Here is an 18359-nt window from a genome sequence, read left to right on the forward strand (position 1 = left end):
CATTGCCCAGGCTTCTCTTGCTCCTTGCCGGCATGCTGATATCTTCCACAGACGGAAGCACCGCCGGGCTCCTTGAAGCAGGTCCGCAAGCTCCCCCATGCCATTCGGCAGGAGGATCGATGGCCACAAGGCCTAAGCAACACCGTGCATCACCTGCCGAGCACGCTCGTGCAACTGTGAAAGTTCTTGCAGCAAATCACCCGCAGATGAGGGCATCTCCTCCACAGGGCGACCCGTTAACATTCCTGCAGGCAAAAAATTTCATTGAGACTTCCTCGCCGAACTATCACACAGTTCGCTTGGGCTCTTACCATAAATGCCACGTCGAAGCTTTTTGTTGTCCTTCACGGAGTCCGCCAGTTGAGCGCGGACGTCCTTTAATTCGACGTCCAAACGAATATTGGCATCTTGTAGCTTGTTCTTCTCTTGGGTTACCTGCGTAAGAATGCACTCGCCTGCCTTTAGCTGCCGTTGGAGATGCGAATCGTCACCCATTACGCCCTCCGGATTCACCCCGGGATTGTCTGCAGAATCTTCTGTTAGACTAACCGCACCAACCATTTACTAACTGATACATCTGCGTATAATGGAGACAAATATTACCAGAGGGGGCCCTTCAGGATCCCTCTAACTTGGCCACCGCATCAGTCAACTGGGCTTTACATGCCTCTAGCTCCCGCGCCAATTGTTCGTTCTTGTCCACAAGGATCTTTGCATATATTGATCATTCAAAATTTCTTACCCGTATGTCTTTGGTATACTAGTTTGTCGCCTGGGCAAGCCCACCTCGAGCAACTCGGACATATGCATCTGCCGAATTGAAGGCATTAAAAGCCTCTTCGGAAAATATGTTGTTCCGGAGCACGGCCCTCTGGCGCTGGTGACTCATGGCGCTCTCCACTTTGTAGTTCGTGGCTGAACACATATCCGCATCCCCGGTCGGGGGGCTATGCGGTGTTGGCCCCGTGTCCGCCTCCACTCCCGAAGCCGGTTCTGGAACCTGGCTGGTGGAGGCATGATTGGTGGGGTTCCCGGATATAGTCCGGTTATTCCTCTTCCTGCCAAACACAAAGGGCGGGGTCATATTTCAAACTTTGTAAATTGCAGGACACATCATTACTTTACCTCTATAGCGGTGTGTCAACCCTCACCGCCTTCCTCTGGAGCCTGCCCGATCCGGACGCCCGTGGTTGACGAGTCCCTAGGGGCTCGCCCTTTGCTCCGGCCGTCGTTTCTGCAAATAGAACGACGACTCAAGGGTAAATTACAATACCTGGGGGGAATCCTCTTCAGAGGATATGGTTTTTTAGCCCAGCTTACACGCGATGCGGGGAGCAGTCCGGGGTAGTCGGACGTAATAGCCACTAGGGCACCATCCCAGCTTGCCTGATAAAATACCCCGTTGACAAGCTCCACTGTAATATCCGGGTCTACCTTGAGTCCCGGATCTAGGGCCCTTCCAGGGTCCTCTGGTTGCGGGGAGGGGCTGAAGATTCCCTCTACGGCCATCCTCAGTTCCTCCTCAGAAGCATAGATGCAAGTGATCTGAGTGGAAGGACGCTAGAGTAAGCAAAGCTGGGAAAAGAACGGCAACTTACCCACTCTGGGGGCTTGTACATGGAGAATCCGTCCCGCGTTTTTATGCGGAGGAATTCCTCCTCTTCCCCTTTGTACAAATCAGACAATATCCTCGCCAAAGAAGCAGCGGAGTCCGGACCCTTACGGCCGCAACGGGTGGTGTCGTCTTCCCCGTTGAAATGCCACATGGGCTTCCCCCGATATTGTAGCGGTTGCACTCCTCGCCTTATGCATATCGCCATGACCTAGACTATCATCAGTCCAGATTTGGCCAGCGACTTTATCCTATTCATCAGGAGGTATACCTCCTTTGTGTCCTCTTCTTGAGGGCCCCGGGGGTGCCAGCTTAAGCGTGCCCTCGGCGGGGCATTGCTGGACTTGGGGAGACCTATCCGGACTGGATCCGGAAGGGGAACGTCATTTATATAGAACCACTCTAAAAGCCAGTTTTCTGGTGCCTTCTCAGGAGTGCCGGATAGGTATCCGGTCTCCGTGATGCGCCATACTTCAGCCCCGACCACTTGACATAGGGACTCTCCCTGGGTGCGGGGGACAAGGCAGAACAGCTTCCTCCATAATCCGAAGTGTGGTTCGCAGCCTAAAAACAGCTCACAAAGGGCGACATACCCCGCTATGTGCAGAATAGAGGCTGGGGTAAGAATGTGTAACTGGAGGCCGTAAAACTCCAGGAGCCCACGAAGAAACGGGTGGATAGGACCCAACGCCCCTTAGCAGATGCGAGATGAGGCATATCCACTCATTCGGAGATGGGTTAGGAGATCCCTCAGCCTATTCCCCTCCGTCATAAGTGGCTATTCCAGCTCGGACGGAGACCATGAACGCCGGTGGGAGAAACCCTTGGGTCTGTAGCTTTACCAAACGGCTGTGAGGAACTGAGCACTCTCCCCAATCCCCGAATTAGAGCGAGGGGGCAAGTAGAAGAGTTGCGGCGACCGGCCATGCTGCGCTGATTTTTCCCGGAGCGCTCTAGGATGCTAGCTCGAGGGAGAAGAGTAAGGCTTGGATATGAGAATCCCTGTCCCTTCAAATAGACGGTTGGCCCGGAGGATCGAGGGTGGCAAATGCAATAATGCCTCGACTCCTCGCATTCGCTATAGTTTTGGTTGGTGCAGCCGAATATTATGTCATCCACATATATTTGGCACACAAACAGTTCATCATCATATGTCTTTGTGAAGAGTGTGGGATCTAGGGATGCTGGTTTGAAGCCTTTGCTCTTCAGGAAGTCTTTGATTGTATCATACCAAGCGTGAGGAGCTTGTTTGAGGCCATACAGTGCTTTGTTGAGTTTGTACGCCATATCAGGATGTTTTAGATCTTCAAAGCCAGGTGGTTGATCAACATACACTTCTTCTTCAATCTTGCCATTGAGGAAAGCACTTTTCACATCCATTTGATATAGCAGGATGTTGTGGTGATTTGCATAGGCTAGCAGTATGCGAATAGCTTCAAGCCTAGCCACAGGAGCAAATGTTTCCTCGAAGTCAATCCCTTCAACTTGAGTATATCCTTGTGCCATTAGACGTGCTTTGTTTCTGATGACTTGTCCATGCTCATCTTGCTTGTTTCGATATATCCATTTAGTGCAAATAATGTTATGCTTGCGAGGGTCAGTGCGCTTGACAAGTTCCCAAACATTATTCAGCTTGAACTGTTGAAGTTCTTCTTGCATGGCTTGAATCCATTCAGGTTCCATAAAGGCTTCAGCAACTTTCTTGGGTTTAGAGATTGATACAAATGAAAAATGCCCACAGAAATTTGCTAACTGTGTTGCTCTTGATCGAGTAAGCGGACCAGGTGCATTGATGCTATCAATTATCTTCTCAATTTGTACTTCATTTGCAACACGAGGATGAATTGGACGAAGACCTTGCTCATGCTGATCATTGTCATCATTGGAAGGATTGTCTTCGGTCTGATCATTGTCTTCAGGTGGGTTTGGTGCAGAGATGATAAGTTCCTCTTCAGGCTGTGCTTCAGAGGGCATGATTTCACCAGTTCCCATCAGCTTGATAGATTCACTAGAAGGAGCTTCATCTAGTGTGCTTGGCAGGAGCTCTCATTTTGAACCATTGGTTTCATCAAATCGCACATCCACTGTTTCAACGATTTTGTAGTGGAAAAGGTTGAAGACTCTGTTAGAGTACGAATCCTTTCCATAGCCAAGCATGAAGCCTTCGTGAGCTTTGGGTTCAAATTTTGACTTGTGATGGGGATCCTTGATCCAGCATCTAACACCAAAAACTCTTAAGTAGCTGACATTTGGCTTCTTGCCAGCAAGGAGCTCATAGGATGTTTTGCCCAGAAGCTTGTGGATGTAAACACAATTAATGATGTGACATGCAGTATCAATAGCTTCAGGCTAGAACTTTCTTGGTGTCTTGTACTCGTCGAGCATTGTTCGAGCCATCTCAATGAGGGTTCTGTTCTTGCGCTCAACAATGCCATTTTGCTGAGGTGTGTACGGAGCAGAAAATTCATAAGTGATTCCCATTGTATCCAGATAAAGATCAAGGCCGGTGTTCTTGAATTCAGTGCCGTTATCACTTCTAATATGCTTGATCTTGATGCCATAATTGTTCATTGCTCGATTGGTGAATCGTCTGAAGACATCTTGTACTTCAGTCTTGTAGAGAATTATGTGCACCCATGTATATCTTGAGTAGTCATCAACAATGACGAAGCCATAGAGACACGCCATTGTTGTTAGGGTGGAGTAGTGAGTAGGGACAAATAAGTCCATGTGCAACAGCTCAAAGGGTTGAGATGTCGTCATGTTCTCTTCTTGTTGTCTTGGTGGAAGCTTCATCATTTCTTGAACTGGATCGTGAAGACTTTCTAAAGCCCTTCTTCTTGGTGAATTTCTGGAACTTCTTCACAAGCATAGCAAGCTCCCTTCCAATGTCTTTAGGATCATCAGAACCGCAGTCAGATTCTTCTTCTTCAGATGAGGAAACAACTTTTGCCTTTAAAGCACGAGTTTGGCCATAGTTGGGGCCATAGATATCTCTTTTCTCAGAAAGCTGGAACTCATGTGTGTTGAGCCTCTCAAGTATATCAGACGGATCAAGGGTCTTGAAGTCAGGATGTTCTTGTATCATCAGGGCAAGGGTTTCAAAGGAGCTGTCAAGAGATCTCAGTAGCGTCTTAACGATTTCATGCTTGGTGATCTCAGTGGCGCCGAGAGCCCGAAGCTCATTTGTGATGTCGGTGAGGCGATCAAACATGAGATGGACATTTTCATTGTCGTTTCTCTTGAAGCGGTTGAAGAGATTGCGAAGAACACTGATCCTCTGGTCTCTCTGTGTAGAGACGCCTTCATTAACCTTGGATAGCCAGTCCCAGACTAGCTTTGACGTTTCCAGAGCACTCACACGGCCATACTGTCCTTTGGTCAGATGACCACAGATGATGTTCTTTGTAGTCGAGTCCAGTTGAATGAACTTCTTGACATCAGTAGGGGTGACACCTTCACCAGTTTTGGGAACGCCATTCTTGACGACATACCAGAGGTCGACATCAATGGCTTCAAGATGCATGCGCATCTTATTCTTGCAGTAGGGATATTCTGTTCCATGGAACATGGGGCAAGCAGCGGAGACTTTGATTATCCCTGCAGTCGACATAGCTAAACTCCAGGTGGTTAAACTGAATCACACAGAACAAGGGAGTACCTTGCTCTCATACCAATTGAAAGTGCTAGTTATCGACTAGAGGGGGGGTGAATAGTCGATTTTTATCAAAGTCTTCAAAACGTGGAAGTTTCGAAGACAAACAATAGAAATGACCTAATTGATATGCAGCGGAAGATAAACTACAACAAGCAAGCCATAGTCAAGTATGCAATAGTGTTAACGTACGAAGACTAATAGCAGCTAGGTAGTAGGATCGGGATGGAAGATAGTATGAAGCCAATCAACAATAGTAGTCAAGCAATGAAGTCAAATCAGATAAGACATATAAGCAATGACTTCACGAAGACAAACTCAAAGTAAAGGAGGGAAGAGATAGAACCAGTCACTTGTTGAAGACACAGGATTTGTTGGACCAGTTCCAGTTGCTATGACAACTGTACGTCTGGTTAGGGAGGCTGAGATTCAACTCAGAAGACCGTGTCTTCACCTTATTCCCCTTGAGCTAAAGACACCCAGTCCTCGCCCAATCACTCTGGTAAGTCTTCAAGGTAGACTTCCGAACCTTCACAGACTTCGTTCACCCGGCAATTCACAATGACTCTTGAATGCTCAGAACGCGACGCCTAACCGGCTGGAGGATACACAGTCCTCAAGTGTAATAAGTCTTCAGGTCACACAGACAGAAAGACTTCAGTGATGCCTAACACTCCTTGGCTCTGGGTGTTTGGGCTTTGTCCTCGCAAGGATTTCTCTCTCAAAGGCTTCGTGGTGGGTTGCTCTCAAAACGACAAAAGTCGTAAACTAACTCTGAGCAGCCACCAATTTATGGTGTAGGGGGTGGGCTATTTATAGCCACAAGGCAACCCGGCCTGATATGTCCGAAATGACCCTGGGTCACTAAGGAACTGACACGTGTTCCAACGGTCAGATTTAAAACACACACAACAACTTTACTTGGGCTAGAGCAAAGCTAACTCATCCAGCTCTGGATAAGATTTGCTCACATTGTCTTCGCTCGAAGACATAGGATTTGGGTTGAGCATCACTTCAGTCACTCTGACTTAGTTCACTTGGACCCCACTTAACAGTACGGTGGTTGCTATGACTCAACAAAGAAGAAAAGGAAACAACGAAATGACTCAGTCTTCGCGCTCCATAGTCTTCACTCAATGTCTTCTCATTTCATAGACTTCAGTGTGAATATCTTCACACACCACCATTCTCTTCAATGTCTTCATACATTTTAGGGGTCATCTCTGGTAGATAAACCGAATCAATGAGGGACACTACCTGCGTTATCCTACAATTCTCACAAACGGATTAGTCCCTCAACCAACTTTGTCGTCAATACTCCAAAACCAACTTGGGGTGGCACTAGATGCACTTACAGAGCCGCACATTGTCGCCGAGCTTGATACCACGGGGTTCCACGAGGTCCCCGCCGACTTTCGCGCGCCCATGCACCTGCCAGCGCATGCGCCTGTGCATGCACTGATGTGCGCACCCATGCCGGTGCCCGTGCACACGAATGTCTCCGCCGCGCCTTTGACAGCGCCTGTCCCTGCGCGGGTGCTAGTTCCCCCCTCGGCAGCTTGGATGGCCACCGTCGACCGCTTCCTTGCACCAACGCAAGTCGCCTCCTCCCGCTAGTTGACTCGCTCCAAAGTCCAGAACATTTTGGCCTTCCTTGAAGCTAGGCCAACATCCAGGAGTGGCCTGATAATGGTGCAAGACGCCGCCGTTGCCGTCGGTCAATGGCCCGACGACACAAAGAGCATGGCAAAGTAGCCGCTTCCCACCGCAAGACGCCCCCGCCGCCGCCGCGTAATCTAAATTTTCGATGACAAACGTTTGGATTTTCATGCTTAAAGTCGGTGTCAGACTGAACGAAATCTATGGTTTGATCGATTGAATGTTCTGCTAGAGCCGTATCAAATTAAATATAAAACGTCATCAAGCCACATGTATTCCTTGTCATCCAACGACCTAGACTGCTTCAATGTCGAGCGCTCAACACGTTTAGCGTGCAGTTAATTTCATGCCAAAAATAGTGCTAATCACATAATAACACGCAAATAATATCCTACTTAATATCCGCATGCACTTAATATACTTCCAAATTAACGTGCATTGCACGTACACACTAACTAGTGCTGCTAGTACGTGAAACTGGTGCCGTAATTTGTGAACGCGTCCAGATATGGTCAACGGCAACATCGCCTGCGAGTTCTTCGTGTTTGCTTGTGCGTCTAAACGTGGAAGGGGAGGAGAGAGAGAGCACACATGGAACCCACCAGTAAGTGAAGGCGAATAGTACTAAAAATAATATTACATGTTATCCATTAAATAGGCTGTGGTAATATAAAAACATTATGCGAACAAAGGGGGGGTACAACAAACATTGTTGTTCTACGTCTGTTGCCTATTGACGTGCGCCTTGAAGGCCCTGGTCGCATGTTCGATCCTCGTCCTTTATTTTTTAATTTTTAAATGGGTCCAAATTTTTTTCATGACATGTGGGCCCCTCGGTGTGTAGTTTGTAGCACTTTAAGTTGTAAGTCGAAATTTGTTCCATTCAAGTGGACTATCGGTGTGTAGTTTTGTAGCTTATTTATAATAATTAAAGAGAACAACAGAGTTTTTTGCAATAATACCATGGTGCGACGTTGAAGGCAAGAAAGGACGTACGAGAGAGCGATAACCGAGCCAGAGGGAAATCAACTAGGGGAGTTGCGGCGGTTGCAACGGTGTTTGGAGTAGTTGTGGGCCGAATGCTACGAAAATATAATCTAAACTGACCGGAATAAATGCCTACACAAATTAATCTAAGGTTGGAGTGCCCCTCGCAATGTAAATAGCTCCGGATTTGCGTGGGATGGAGAGGTAGCTTCAATGCGTGGAAGATACGGTGTGAGAAAGCGAGGTCAATTGAGAGACATATAGATAGAGAGACAAAGTGAGTGTGGTCCGACATTCAATGAATAGATATATATGGTCTGGAGAGATATTGTCTGATTGAGCTTTTGGCAAGGGTGAGGGCTGTAAGATAGAGCTTGAGAGATGATCCAGTCACAGACATGTAGATATATTTTGTGCGTGGGAGGAAACAAGGTTAATCGATCACATAGGGTCACCGTGCGATCGAAAGAGTGAGACGGGTTGGAGAGATTGACCTAGATAGACAATGTGCGTGAGAGAGTATACAATGTGAATAGGTCGAATTGGGCTCAAACATGGTGATATATCATTTTTGTCCGAGAAAGAGCAAGGTCAATCGAGACATACAGAGAGAGAGAGCGAGAGAGAGAGAGAGAGAGATTGAGCGAGCGTGGCCCGCCATGAGGTCGAAAGAGTGGGGGTGGCTTGGATGGACTGACCTAGATAGGCAATCTGCATGAGAGAGTATAGAGTGTGTCGATCGAGGCCCGAACATGGAGATATATCATTTGTGTGTGAAAGAAAATGAGGTTAAACGAGACTCAGATAAAGAGAGCGAGATTGAGCGAGTGTGGCCTGCCGTGCAGAAGAAAGAGTGAGATAGTCTCGAGGGAGTGACCTAGATAGACAACGTGCGTGCGTGTGCACGAGAAGTTGGGGGGCTAGATAGGGAATGCATGTATTTAGCCCAAGAAGGTGAGAGGGAGAGGGAGAGAGAATGAGAGCTCGGCATGGGGTGCAATGGCGGGTGTGTGAGGAAATACATTTGGTAAAAGAGTGGAAAAAAGGGTTGTGTAGTTGAGAGACTTAGAGATCAAAACATGGAGAGAAAGAGTGAACGTGTGTTGGAAACCAATAGCTTCCTAAGGTGGTTAGGAGAGGAAGATTGACCGATACAGGAAGTATGTAGCGTGTCTGCGGGGGGGGGGGGGGCTAAAAACAACATTTGAATGTACATAGTACGAGACTTAATATTGATGTTTCAATTTGGTGTACATTGTCAGATTTGAACTGAGGACCATGCATACGGGTAATTATTTCGAATTCGTGCCATACTAAGTTTCGAAAAGTTGACATTGACTCAATTTGTTGTGCTATTTTGTAGGTCATATGTTTGAATCCATCCAAAAGTTTTCTCACTACCATGGTGTTCATCATATAAATATGAATTTGTATTAAAAAATTAGCGTGGATAAAGTGAAATGCAAAATCCACGTTAGAATTGGAGATCGCTACGTGACACACACTCTAATTCAAATAACTAATTATGTGACACACACTATAATCCATGTTAGGATGGATACCGTTTCGATTTTTTATCAAATAACTCCTCATTCATTAATTTATAGTACTCCCTCTACTCACTTTTATAAGACCTTGAAGACATTTCAGACAATGTGCAAAACAGTTCGTTTTAAGTTGTCTGAAACAACTTACAAAGTGAACGGAGGGAGCATCTTGTTTCGAATGACTAGTTATTGCAAGGCAAACACGGGCATGGTAATACATACAGATTCGTTTGCAAATGAAAGAATATTCGTTTGCATTCTCAAATGTAGGCGCACCAGGCAGACCAGGGTCGTGTCGGGGTGGTCGCGTGTGTCGGACGGTCGCGTAGCACCCAGCCACCCACCCCCCTCTCTCCCTCCCCCAATCCCCCCACCCCCACCCAGATTGCTCAAATCCCTAATTCGCCGCCAACCCAAGGAAAGTTCGAATCCGCCCTCGTCTGTTCTCTTTCCCCACCTCTGTGTCGGACGACGACGAAGACGACGGTCACGCTTCACCACTGCACCGGAGCTACATCATCTACACACTCGTCCACCGCATTGGGTGGTCCACCGACAACATTTGCCGCTGTAACCGACGTGCCTCAAAGACACCGACTTCCACCACATCAGGTGCGCTTCACCGACGCCGTCTCCCAGCTCACCGGGGCTACTTCACCGAGCACATCTTCGCACCTCCGCCCCCCGGAGGCCGTTGGGGATTCATCAATAGTCTCGTCCACCGCATCATAGCGCTCTACTGCCACTCAAGATCTGCATCCGTGCACGGCCAGCCAACGCCAGCGCATCACCCTCAACGGCTCTGTAGTGACCCGCACTCTAGCTGGGCGATCATGCCCAAACGCCGGCCCAAACTAGGTATCCACACATCACTCCCTTGTGCAATGTTCCGACGATATCTGGATAACCTTTCACTCCTCTCTTAGGTTACACCCCTATGCAACTCTGACTTTAACTCTTATTTCTTCTGGAGATATCATCTAAAACAAGCAAATTCATTTTTTAGCGAAGCATGACGGCGCTACGGGATATGGTACACATTTTGCACACCTGTATAACCTTGTAAGTATCTGTCCTCTGGTACAACATCAAGGTCGATTCCTCTTATTTGATCAACCATTCGCCGTGTCAAAAATGCAGAGGGGGATGCAAGGAGCACAAGGTCTGCACATCCAAGCAAGTGGTAACATGGACTTGTACATGGAACATCCCAAGCGCAAGCAGAGCTGAAGTGAGCCTCTACAACGAGCTAGCGTAAGTCCCTGCATTTCATTTAATTCATACTGGCATTCGTGTATGATTTGTGTGCAGTGGGGGATCCACAAATTCAAGTTATCAGGGGCGAACATTTAACTTAGAAAATGCGAAGGCACTTGCACTCCGGAAATCAACATAACTTGAGAAATGTGAAGCTACATGCACTTTGAAAACCAGCTAATGATCCAAAGTAGTTTAGATTATAAACACTAAATTATGCAAGCACCAAATAACACAAAATGCAACATGGTGTACAATAACTACAAACATGGTCTGTACCTGCTTGAATTATTCGTTCTCTGGCTGAAAATATTGAAGTGTAATTGCACCTATAACCAGTACCCAAACTGCATATCTATATATCTATCCTGCACAAGTATGCCAATAGTTTCAAACAACAGATTAGAAAAGTATTTATGCTATGTTGTCATGATACGGGGACTTTCTGGTAGATGGCCTCGACGTTTCCTCAAGCTATGAAAATGCACTATAATTTTCTTGTCATCAATGCCTGCAAATCTTTGTCTCTCTCAACATAGAAGATCATCATTAGACACTAAATCCTTCAATGAGCTTGCAAAATGCTTGCATTAGATCCCTCATTAGACACTATATGTTCATCACCAGGAGCATGTAAAATGTTTGCATCAAATCCTTCATTAGCAGTCTGTTCATCAAACACTTCAGGCTCAAGAACAACATGAGCTTGTATGTTTGCACCGGAAACTTGATTAGATACATCAGATTCAATTAGTTTAGTATTGATTGGGGAAGTTATAAAATAAGTAGAAGTTGGTTTCATTTTCTCATAGATTCCCTACATACAAGCAGTTTTACAACACCGTCAGGTTTAACTATTGGCTAGAAATTGAAGAGTTGAATTAGATAAAATCAAGGATGTGATGTACCTGCTCGTTGCGCCTGCTACTCTTGCAAGCTGCGACTGTCCGTTTGCGCAAGCTCGATGCCATGCCCGTGCTGCCGCCGCTGCCTCCCACGCAGGCTACACCCAGGGTTCGATCTTCATCTTCTTGTCCTTCCGTTTGCTTGAAGCCCGGCGACCGCCCTCCAACGAGGGCGCGAGAAGTGCTATGTCGGTCTGTCCAGCGGCGGCTAGGTTAGGAGCAAACCAGACTGGAGGCTGGAGGGAATGAATTGAGATTTTTCCTGCTATTGATAGATATGGGAAGCGCTTATTTGGGCCGCGAGCCTGCTATAGGGCCTGCCTTGCACTTATGTTATTGGCCCATCCAAATTGAAACATTTTTCTTCATTTTTTACATTGCCTGCTCGTGCATTCGGAAGAACAAAACTAGCCTGGGCCAACTTGGATGACTCAAACTAGGTGCACAGTTTCCAGCCACCTGAGGCGGCCGCCTATACCAGCCCCTATGGTGGCATCGCCCCTTTTTGCGTGTATGATTGGGTAGTGAAAAATATTCTAGTGGCGCTTTTGATTTACCCACAGAATGGTTGAATTGCTTGTTTCTATGAACTGAGTTCGCCAATAATGTGCAGGATGCCAGTCTTTTCGTCCTATTGTAGATTGCTTAGATCTTGATATGCGAAAAGTAATCGCATGAAATATACAGTAAAAGCTAGTGTGATGTGTGTGGCTACAACTAGTCTGACTACACGTCCTCATATAACATATCAAGGATGCACCATCTTACCAGATTAACCATTCGACTTACCAATGCAGTGTGGGAAGAAAGAAGTATTGGGACTGCGTATCCAAGAAACTGATGCCATGGACTCCTTCGTACAACCTTGTAAGCGAAAAAGAAGTTGCAGTGTGCCTGTACAAAGAACTAGTGTAAGTTCAGTTACCTGCTTCTCGGAATTTTAGTTAGCCACTTATTGCAAAACTGTTTAATTATGTTGCTTGGCTTAATTTAGTTTGCTACTGATTACATAATGCAACAGCCTGTTAATCCTATTGTAGACTGCGCCTATCTATGTCACATCCCTAGCTTTACCCTGGCCTTGGACTAGCTTGGTTGCTGCATCATGTTTAAATTCAAATGAAATTTGAATTGAGGAATTTTCAAAGCCTCAGAAACCTCTAGAAATAACCAACAATTAAATCTTCTCAAATGTGTCCAAGAAAATGTTCCTGATATCCTCTGGAAATATTGGCAAGAGGAAAAATCCAAACCAATATTTTTGGTGTCTCAGAAACATTTAATTTGGGCATTTGAATTAAATCAATAATTATTTGAATTGGATTTATATCTACTATTAAATAAATATAGGTCCAATAATTCTGAAATATTTTGTGGAGCATTGTTTTAATTCTTTTAGCTCCTAAAAATATTGTCAGAAGCAAAATAAATTGAATTGGTTTCAAAACCAAATTCAAAACAAACCTGCAAAATAGAAAACTGAAATAATTAGAAAAAGACAGAGAGAGAAGAGAAACCTTACCTGGCGCCACCACCGGCCCAGCTCCCCCAGCCGGCCCAGCCCACCTCCTCCTCCTTTGTCCTCTTCCTCCTCTGCCAGGAGGACGAACAGAGGCGAGGCGTGGCGCTCGCCGACGCTGCCTCGGCCACCTCCTGCTTCCCCCCCTAGCCACCTCCTGCTTCCTCTCGTTGCCCTAGACCCCGTCCGCGACGCCACGCACCCCCCCAGGCCTCTCACTCTCTCCCCGAGCTCCTCTCCTCCTCTGGCTCTCTCGCGCGCAGCCACCGAACACACCCGCCGCCGCCGACGAGCTCTCTCGTGGCCACCGGCCACCCCTAGCCTCTCCGACACACCCACGAGCTCCGCCTCGACCCCCTCCTTCCTCCCCACCGACCCACGGCCCTCTGGAAGCCCTGCAACGCCGCCACCATCGCCGTTCCATCGCCGGCCACCGAAGCTCCCCTCCATCGATTCGCCGGACCCCGTGCCTCCCCTGCCTCGCCAGCAGCACCAGAAGAACCGCGGTGAGCCGCTGCATCGTTTTCCCCATGCCTCGTTGACTAATTCGCCCCCTGGCCGCTCCCTCCACCGGAGCCGAAACGCTCCGCCGCACGGGCTCGTCGCCGGCGAAGCCCCGGTGACCAAATGGCCCCGCGCGTGCGTCCGTTGCACTCGCAACGACCCGTGGAGCAACGCTAGCGTGGCAGCTAGCTTGTTTGCAAGCCGCAGCGCTAATCCCGCACCCACCCAAGCTCCGGCAGCCGCAAAAGAGGTCGCCGCCGGCAGCTCCGGCCACCCCAGCCTCTGCCACCGCCACCGTTGGATGCGCCACTCCACCCTCTCCCCGTAGCTGCTCCCTGCGCGCCAAAAGAGCCCCTGTAGTTGGTTTCCGACGCGCACCACCGCGTCTGGCCTCGCCGGCGTCAAGCCACCGATGGGTCTGACCACGTTGACCACGGCGGGACACCCCCCCCCCTCTCTGGGTCGATGACAGGTGGGGCCAGCCCCCCTGTTAATTAGTTTAACTATTTTATCTTAACTACCCCCTCTGCTCACACTGACAGGTGGGCCCCCGCCATCAGGTGATTAGCTTAAGCTAATCACCACCTAATCTAACCCCAGAGCCACTGACATGTGGGCCCTAGTGCCCTAATCTTTAATTAAATTAAACTAACCCCCCTGTCTAACCTGTGTCACTGACGTGTGGCCCCCACACATCAGGTTTGACCCTGACCGACCCCTGTTGACTTGCTGACGTCATGCCAACGTCATGCTGACGCAATATTCATTTACTGGAATTTAGTTAATTTATAAATAATCAGGAAATTCCAGAAAATGCCTAAAACTTCTAAAATTCATAGAAATTCAACCGTAACTCCAAATTAAATAAATTATATATGAAAAATTATCAGAAAAATTCAAGGAATCCATCTGTACCATTTTCATGCATGTTAGAACAACTTATCACTACTGTTTAGGGCAAATGAAGTGAATGGCATTTGAATAATCACATATGGAGTTTGAATTTGAATTTTATATTCAAACCAACTTCATTTAATCTGTTGCTAGTTGCATTAACCCAAAAACACATCCATTTTGCCATGTCATGATCATGCATCATATTGTGCATTGCATTGATTGTGTTCCTTTCTGTGTTGCCGGTATTTGTCCCCTCTCGATAGACGTGATACCGATGATGTGATCGTTGACACTGATGAAGACTCAATGCTATCTTCAGAAGTGCCAGGCAAGCAAAACCCCCTTGTTCATTCCGATAAAATCCCACTCTCTCGCTCCTGCTCTCTTTTACTGCATTAGGACAACACCGATTCATCTGTTACTTGATGCGGTAGCTGAACCCCTTTATCCTTTGCATGACCTGTCATTGCCACAGTAAATAGATGAAACCCACTAGCATGAGTAGGAGTTGTTTGAGCCCTGATGTGCCTACTCATTCATGCTTGTTTGTCATGCCTGCTACTGCTTAGAGTTGAGTCAGGTCTGATTCATCGGGGATGAATCAGAGGCGTGTGAACATGTCCTACTGTGTGTGAGCTAAGTGTGTGAACACGATTTGGTAAAGGTAGCGGTGAGAGGCCATGTAGGAGTACATGGTGGGTTGTCTCATTGCAGCCGTCCTCAGGAACTGAGTTCTGTGTTTGTGATCCATGACCAGCTACTACCACACATTGGAATGCTTAAGTGCCCCTCTCGACTTATTAATCAACATGATCTCTGTCCAGGAGTTGCAACTAGTTTCTGGTGTTTGTAGGTAGTGTTAGTAGTCTACCAAGTGGCACCCGGTACAGGTGGGCTTGGGACAGACTAGGCACAGTGGCACGGTGTACCAAGTGGCACCCGGTTGGTGGGCTTGGGAACCCTGCTCACATCGTTTGGGGCCGTGAGCGACACCCCGGCCGGATCTCCTTGCGGATGGAACCCGAATAGGCGATAAACCTGGACTAGAGACTTGTTCGGTTAGTCAGGTCGTGGCCGACTCCCTCGCCCGGCTTCCGCTTGAAGGTTGCCGAGGTACATGACGTGTACAGGGCGATAAGTGGCGAAAGCGTGTGTGAAGAAGTACACCCCTGCAGGGTTATCATTATCTATTCGAATAGCCGGATTCCTCGGATATGGAAACGTGGACCCCTTGTACAGTTCATAGACAAGTGAAAGTGGATACTCTAAAATACGCAAGATAAGCGTGAGTGCTATGGATGGCGTTCTCGTAGGGAGACGGGAGCGGATCCATAGTGGTGTATTGATATGGTGAATATGTGGACTCGTGTGCGCCACCTCAAAGAGTTACTTGCAGTCGTAGTTCAGGATAGCCACCGAGTCAAAGCTGGCTTGCTGCAGTCAAACTCCACCATCCCCTTTGTTGATAATGAGGCATATGTAGATAGATCTGATGTAAGTCTTGCTGGGTACATTTGTACTCACGTTTGCCCTATTTTATGTTTTGCAGAGAGACTTCAGTCTCACTAGTAGTTCCGCGTGGACTTCGACGTTTAGCTTGATACCTCAGCTACGATCTTGTGCCCTCGGCAGGATCTGATAGATAGTCAGGCTTTTCAGCCTTTTTCATTTATAGATGTCTGTACTCAGACATGATAGCTTCCACTTGTGCTTTGACTTGTATGCTCTGAGTGTTGGGTCATGAGACCCATGTTTGTAATATCTCGCTCCTCGGAGCCTAATGAATAAAGTACTTGTGTCGTAGAGTCATCTTGTGATGCTTCGTTGTATTGCACATATCGAGCATATTGTGTGTATGATTGAAATGCTTGGTATGTGTGGGATCTGACTATCTAGTTGTTTATCTTTAGTAGCCTCTCTTACCGGGAAATGTCTCCTAGTGTTTACCGCTGAGCCATGGTAGCTTGCTACTGCTCTGGAACACTTAGGCTGGCCGGCATGTGTCCTTCTTCGTTCCTGTGTCTGTCCCTTCGGGGAAATGTCACGCGATGAATACCGGAGTCCTGTTAGCCCGCTACAGCCCGGTTCACCGGAGTCCTGCTAGCCCAGTGCTACAGCCTGGATTCACTCGCTGATGACCGACACGTTCGATGCTGGGTCATGGATGCCTGTCCCTGTAAGTCTGTGCCACTTTGGGTTTACGACTAGTCATGTCAGCCCGGGCTCTTTATCATATGGATGCTAGCGACACTATCATATACGTGAGCCAAAAGGCGCAAACGGTCCCGGGCAAAGGTAAGGCGACACCCGTGGGGATACCGTGCGTGAGGCCGCAAAGTGATATGAGGTGTTACCGGCTAGATCGGTGTGACATCGAGTCGGGGTCCTGACAGCGTTGGTATCAGAGCTTGACTGCCTGTAGGATTACCAAGCCAAACTGGTCGAAGTTGAGTCTAGAAATTCCTTAGTTATATAAGGGAATTGATTGTGGGATGGAACGTAAGGCTCTTTTACTCCTTATACCTCATGGCCTTCTGATCTGAGTCATCATCTTCTCTTCTACGGGGATTAAGAACTAGGCTATCTCTTCTTTCTATCAGGATCACGTGTTTCTAATCCGTAGACTTATAAGATTGTTGGACTTAAGTCTCAGTTCAGTTCCTACTACTTCCGTATGTTAATTGCTGATCTTGAAACCTTGATTTTGTGCTTCTGAGTGGTTATGCCACCATTTTTGTGAATGTCTCAAATCTTTTCTGAGCATTTACAGCCGTTATGCTGTCCGAGTCATCCCAGGTTTCTAAGTAGTCTGATGCAATTGCAAATCCTTTCTTCCCGTTTCAATGTTCCCATGGGCCAGATTAACCACACTAATCAGTGAGTTGAGGTACTTCGTTACCTTGACATATATGTTGGAGATATTATTGTGACCCTAGGTGTCTTAGGGGATCATCTAGTAATTAGCCAGGATTTGTGTTCCCAGTGTGATGATTCTGGCCATCATTCCCGAAAGCATTCCGTGATGCTACTTAGCAGTAGGTATTCTGCTCCTGGGTTCTTGAACCCGAGATTCACTCTACCTACTTCATGTTGTTAGTAATTGCTAGCTCCTTTAGGATATTAGTAACCTTGTGATAGTCCTCGAGGTCCGTGGTATTTCCTTCTTCCAATTACCATGAACCACTCTTGGCAGGAGTTCTTCTGGATTAAAAGATCACAATTAGAGTACTCTTGAGGAGATCTCCACTCATAAATCGTGACTCTGCCAGTTCTACCTTTCTGCATGGGTTATCCGGAAGAAATATGTTGAACTTGGTTCGCCATACTAATCTATGCATCCACAACTCAGAAAGTTATATGTTCCTTTGAGTTGTTCTCTTTAGTTGCATTCTGACCCTCGTCTATCAATTGATAGTCAAGAGTATGCGTGCGTTCGTTCATCGATGCCTATGACTCTTGTGGTCTGTCAAGCCATTCCATTCCGGAATGACTAGGAGAAACAAACTCCAGTACCTCTTCCATATCTAGGATTGGGTCAAAGTAGTTGTATTCCGCAGATCAAATGCCAATCCAGCTTTTGGTTCTGCTCTACCTTGGAGTATTACATATTTTATATCGAGATTGTTATAGGAATTGCACACCATCCCATGAACTCTTGGTACAGTGATACTTCTTGCCATCACTGTTCATTCCTCGGCCCTCGTGTTGATGCAATCGTAATATCGACAAATGAATTGTGATGTGTGAAATCAATACTGCTAGCAACTCTGTTGCTTGGTAGTTAAAGGATAATAATTTCATTCTTAGTATGTTGGTT

Source organism: Triticum aestivum, chromosome 5B, assembly GCF_018294505.1.
Source record: "Triticum aestivum cultivar Chinese Spring chromosome 5B, IWGSC CS RefSeq v2.1, whole genome shotgun sequence".
Classification (NCBI taxonomy): Eukaryota; Viridiplantae; Streptophyta; class Magnoliopsida; order Poales; family Poaceae; genus Triticum; species Triticum aestivum.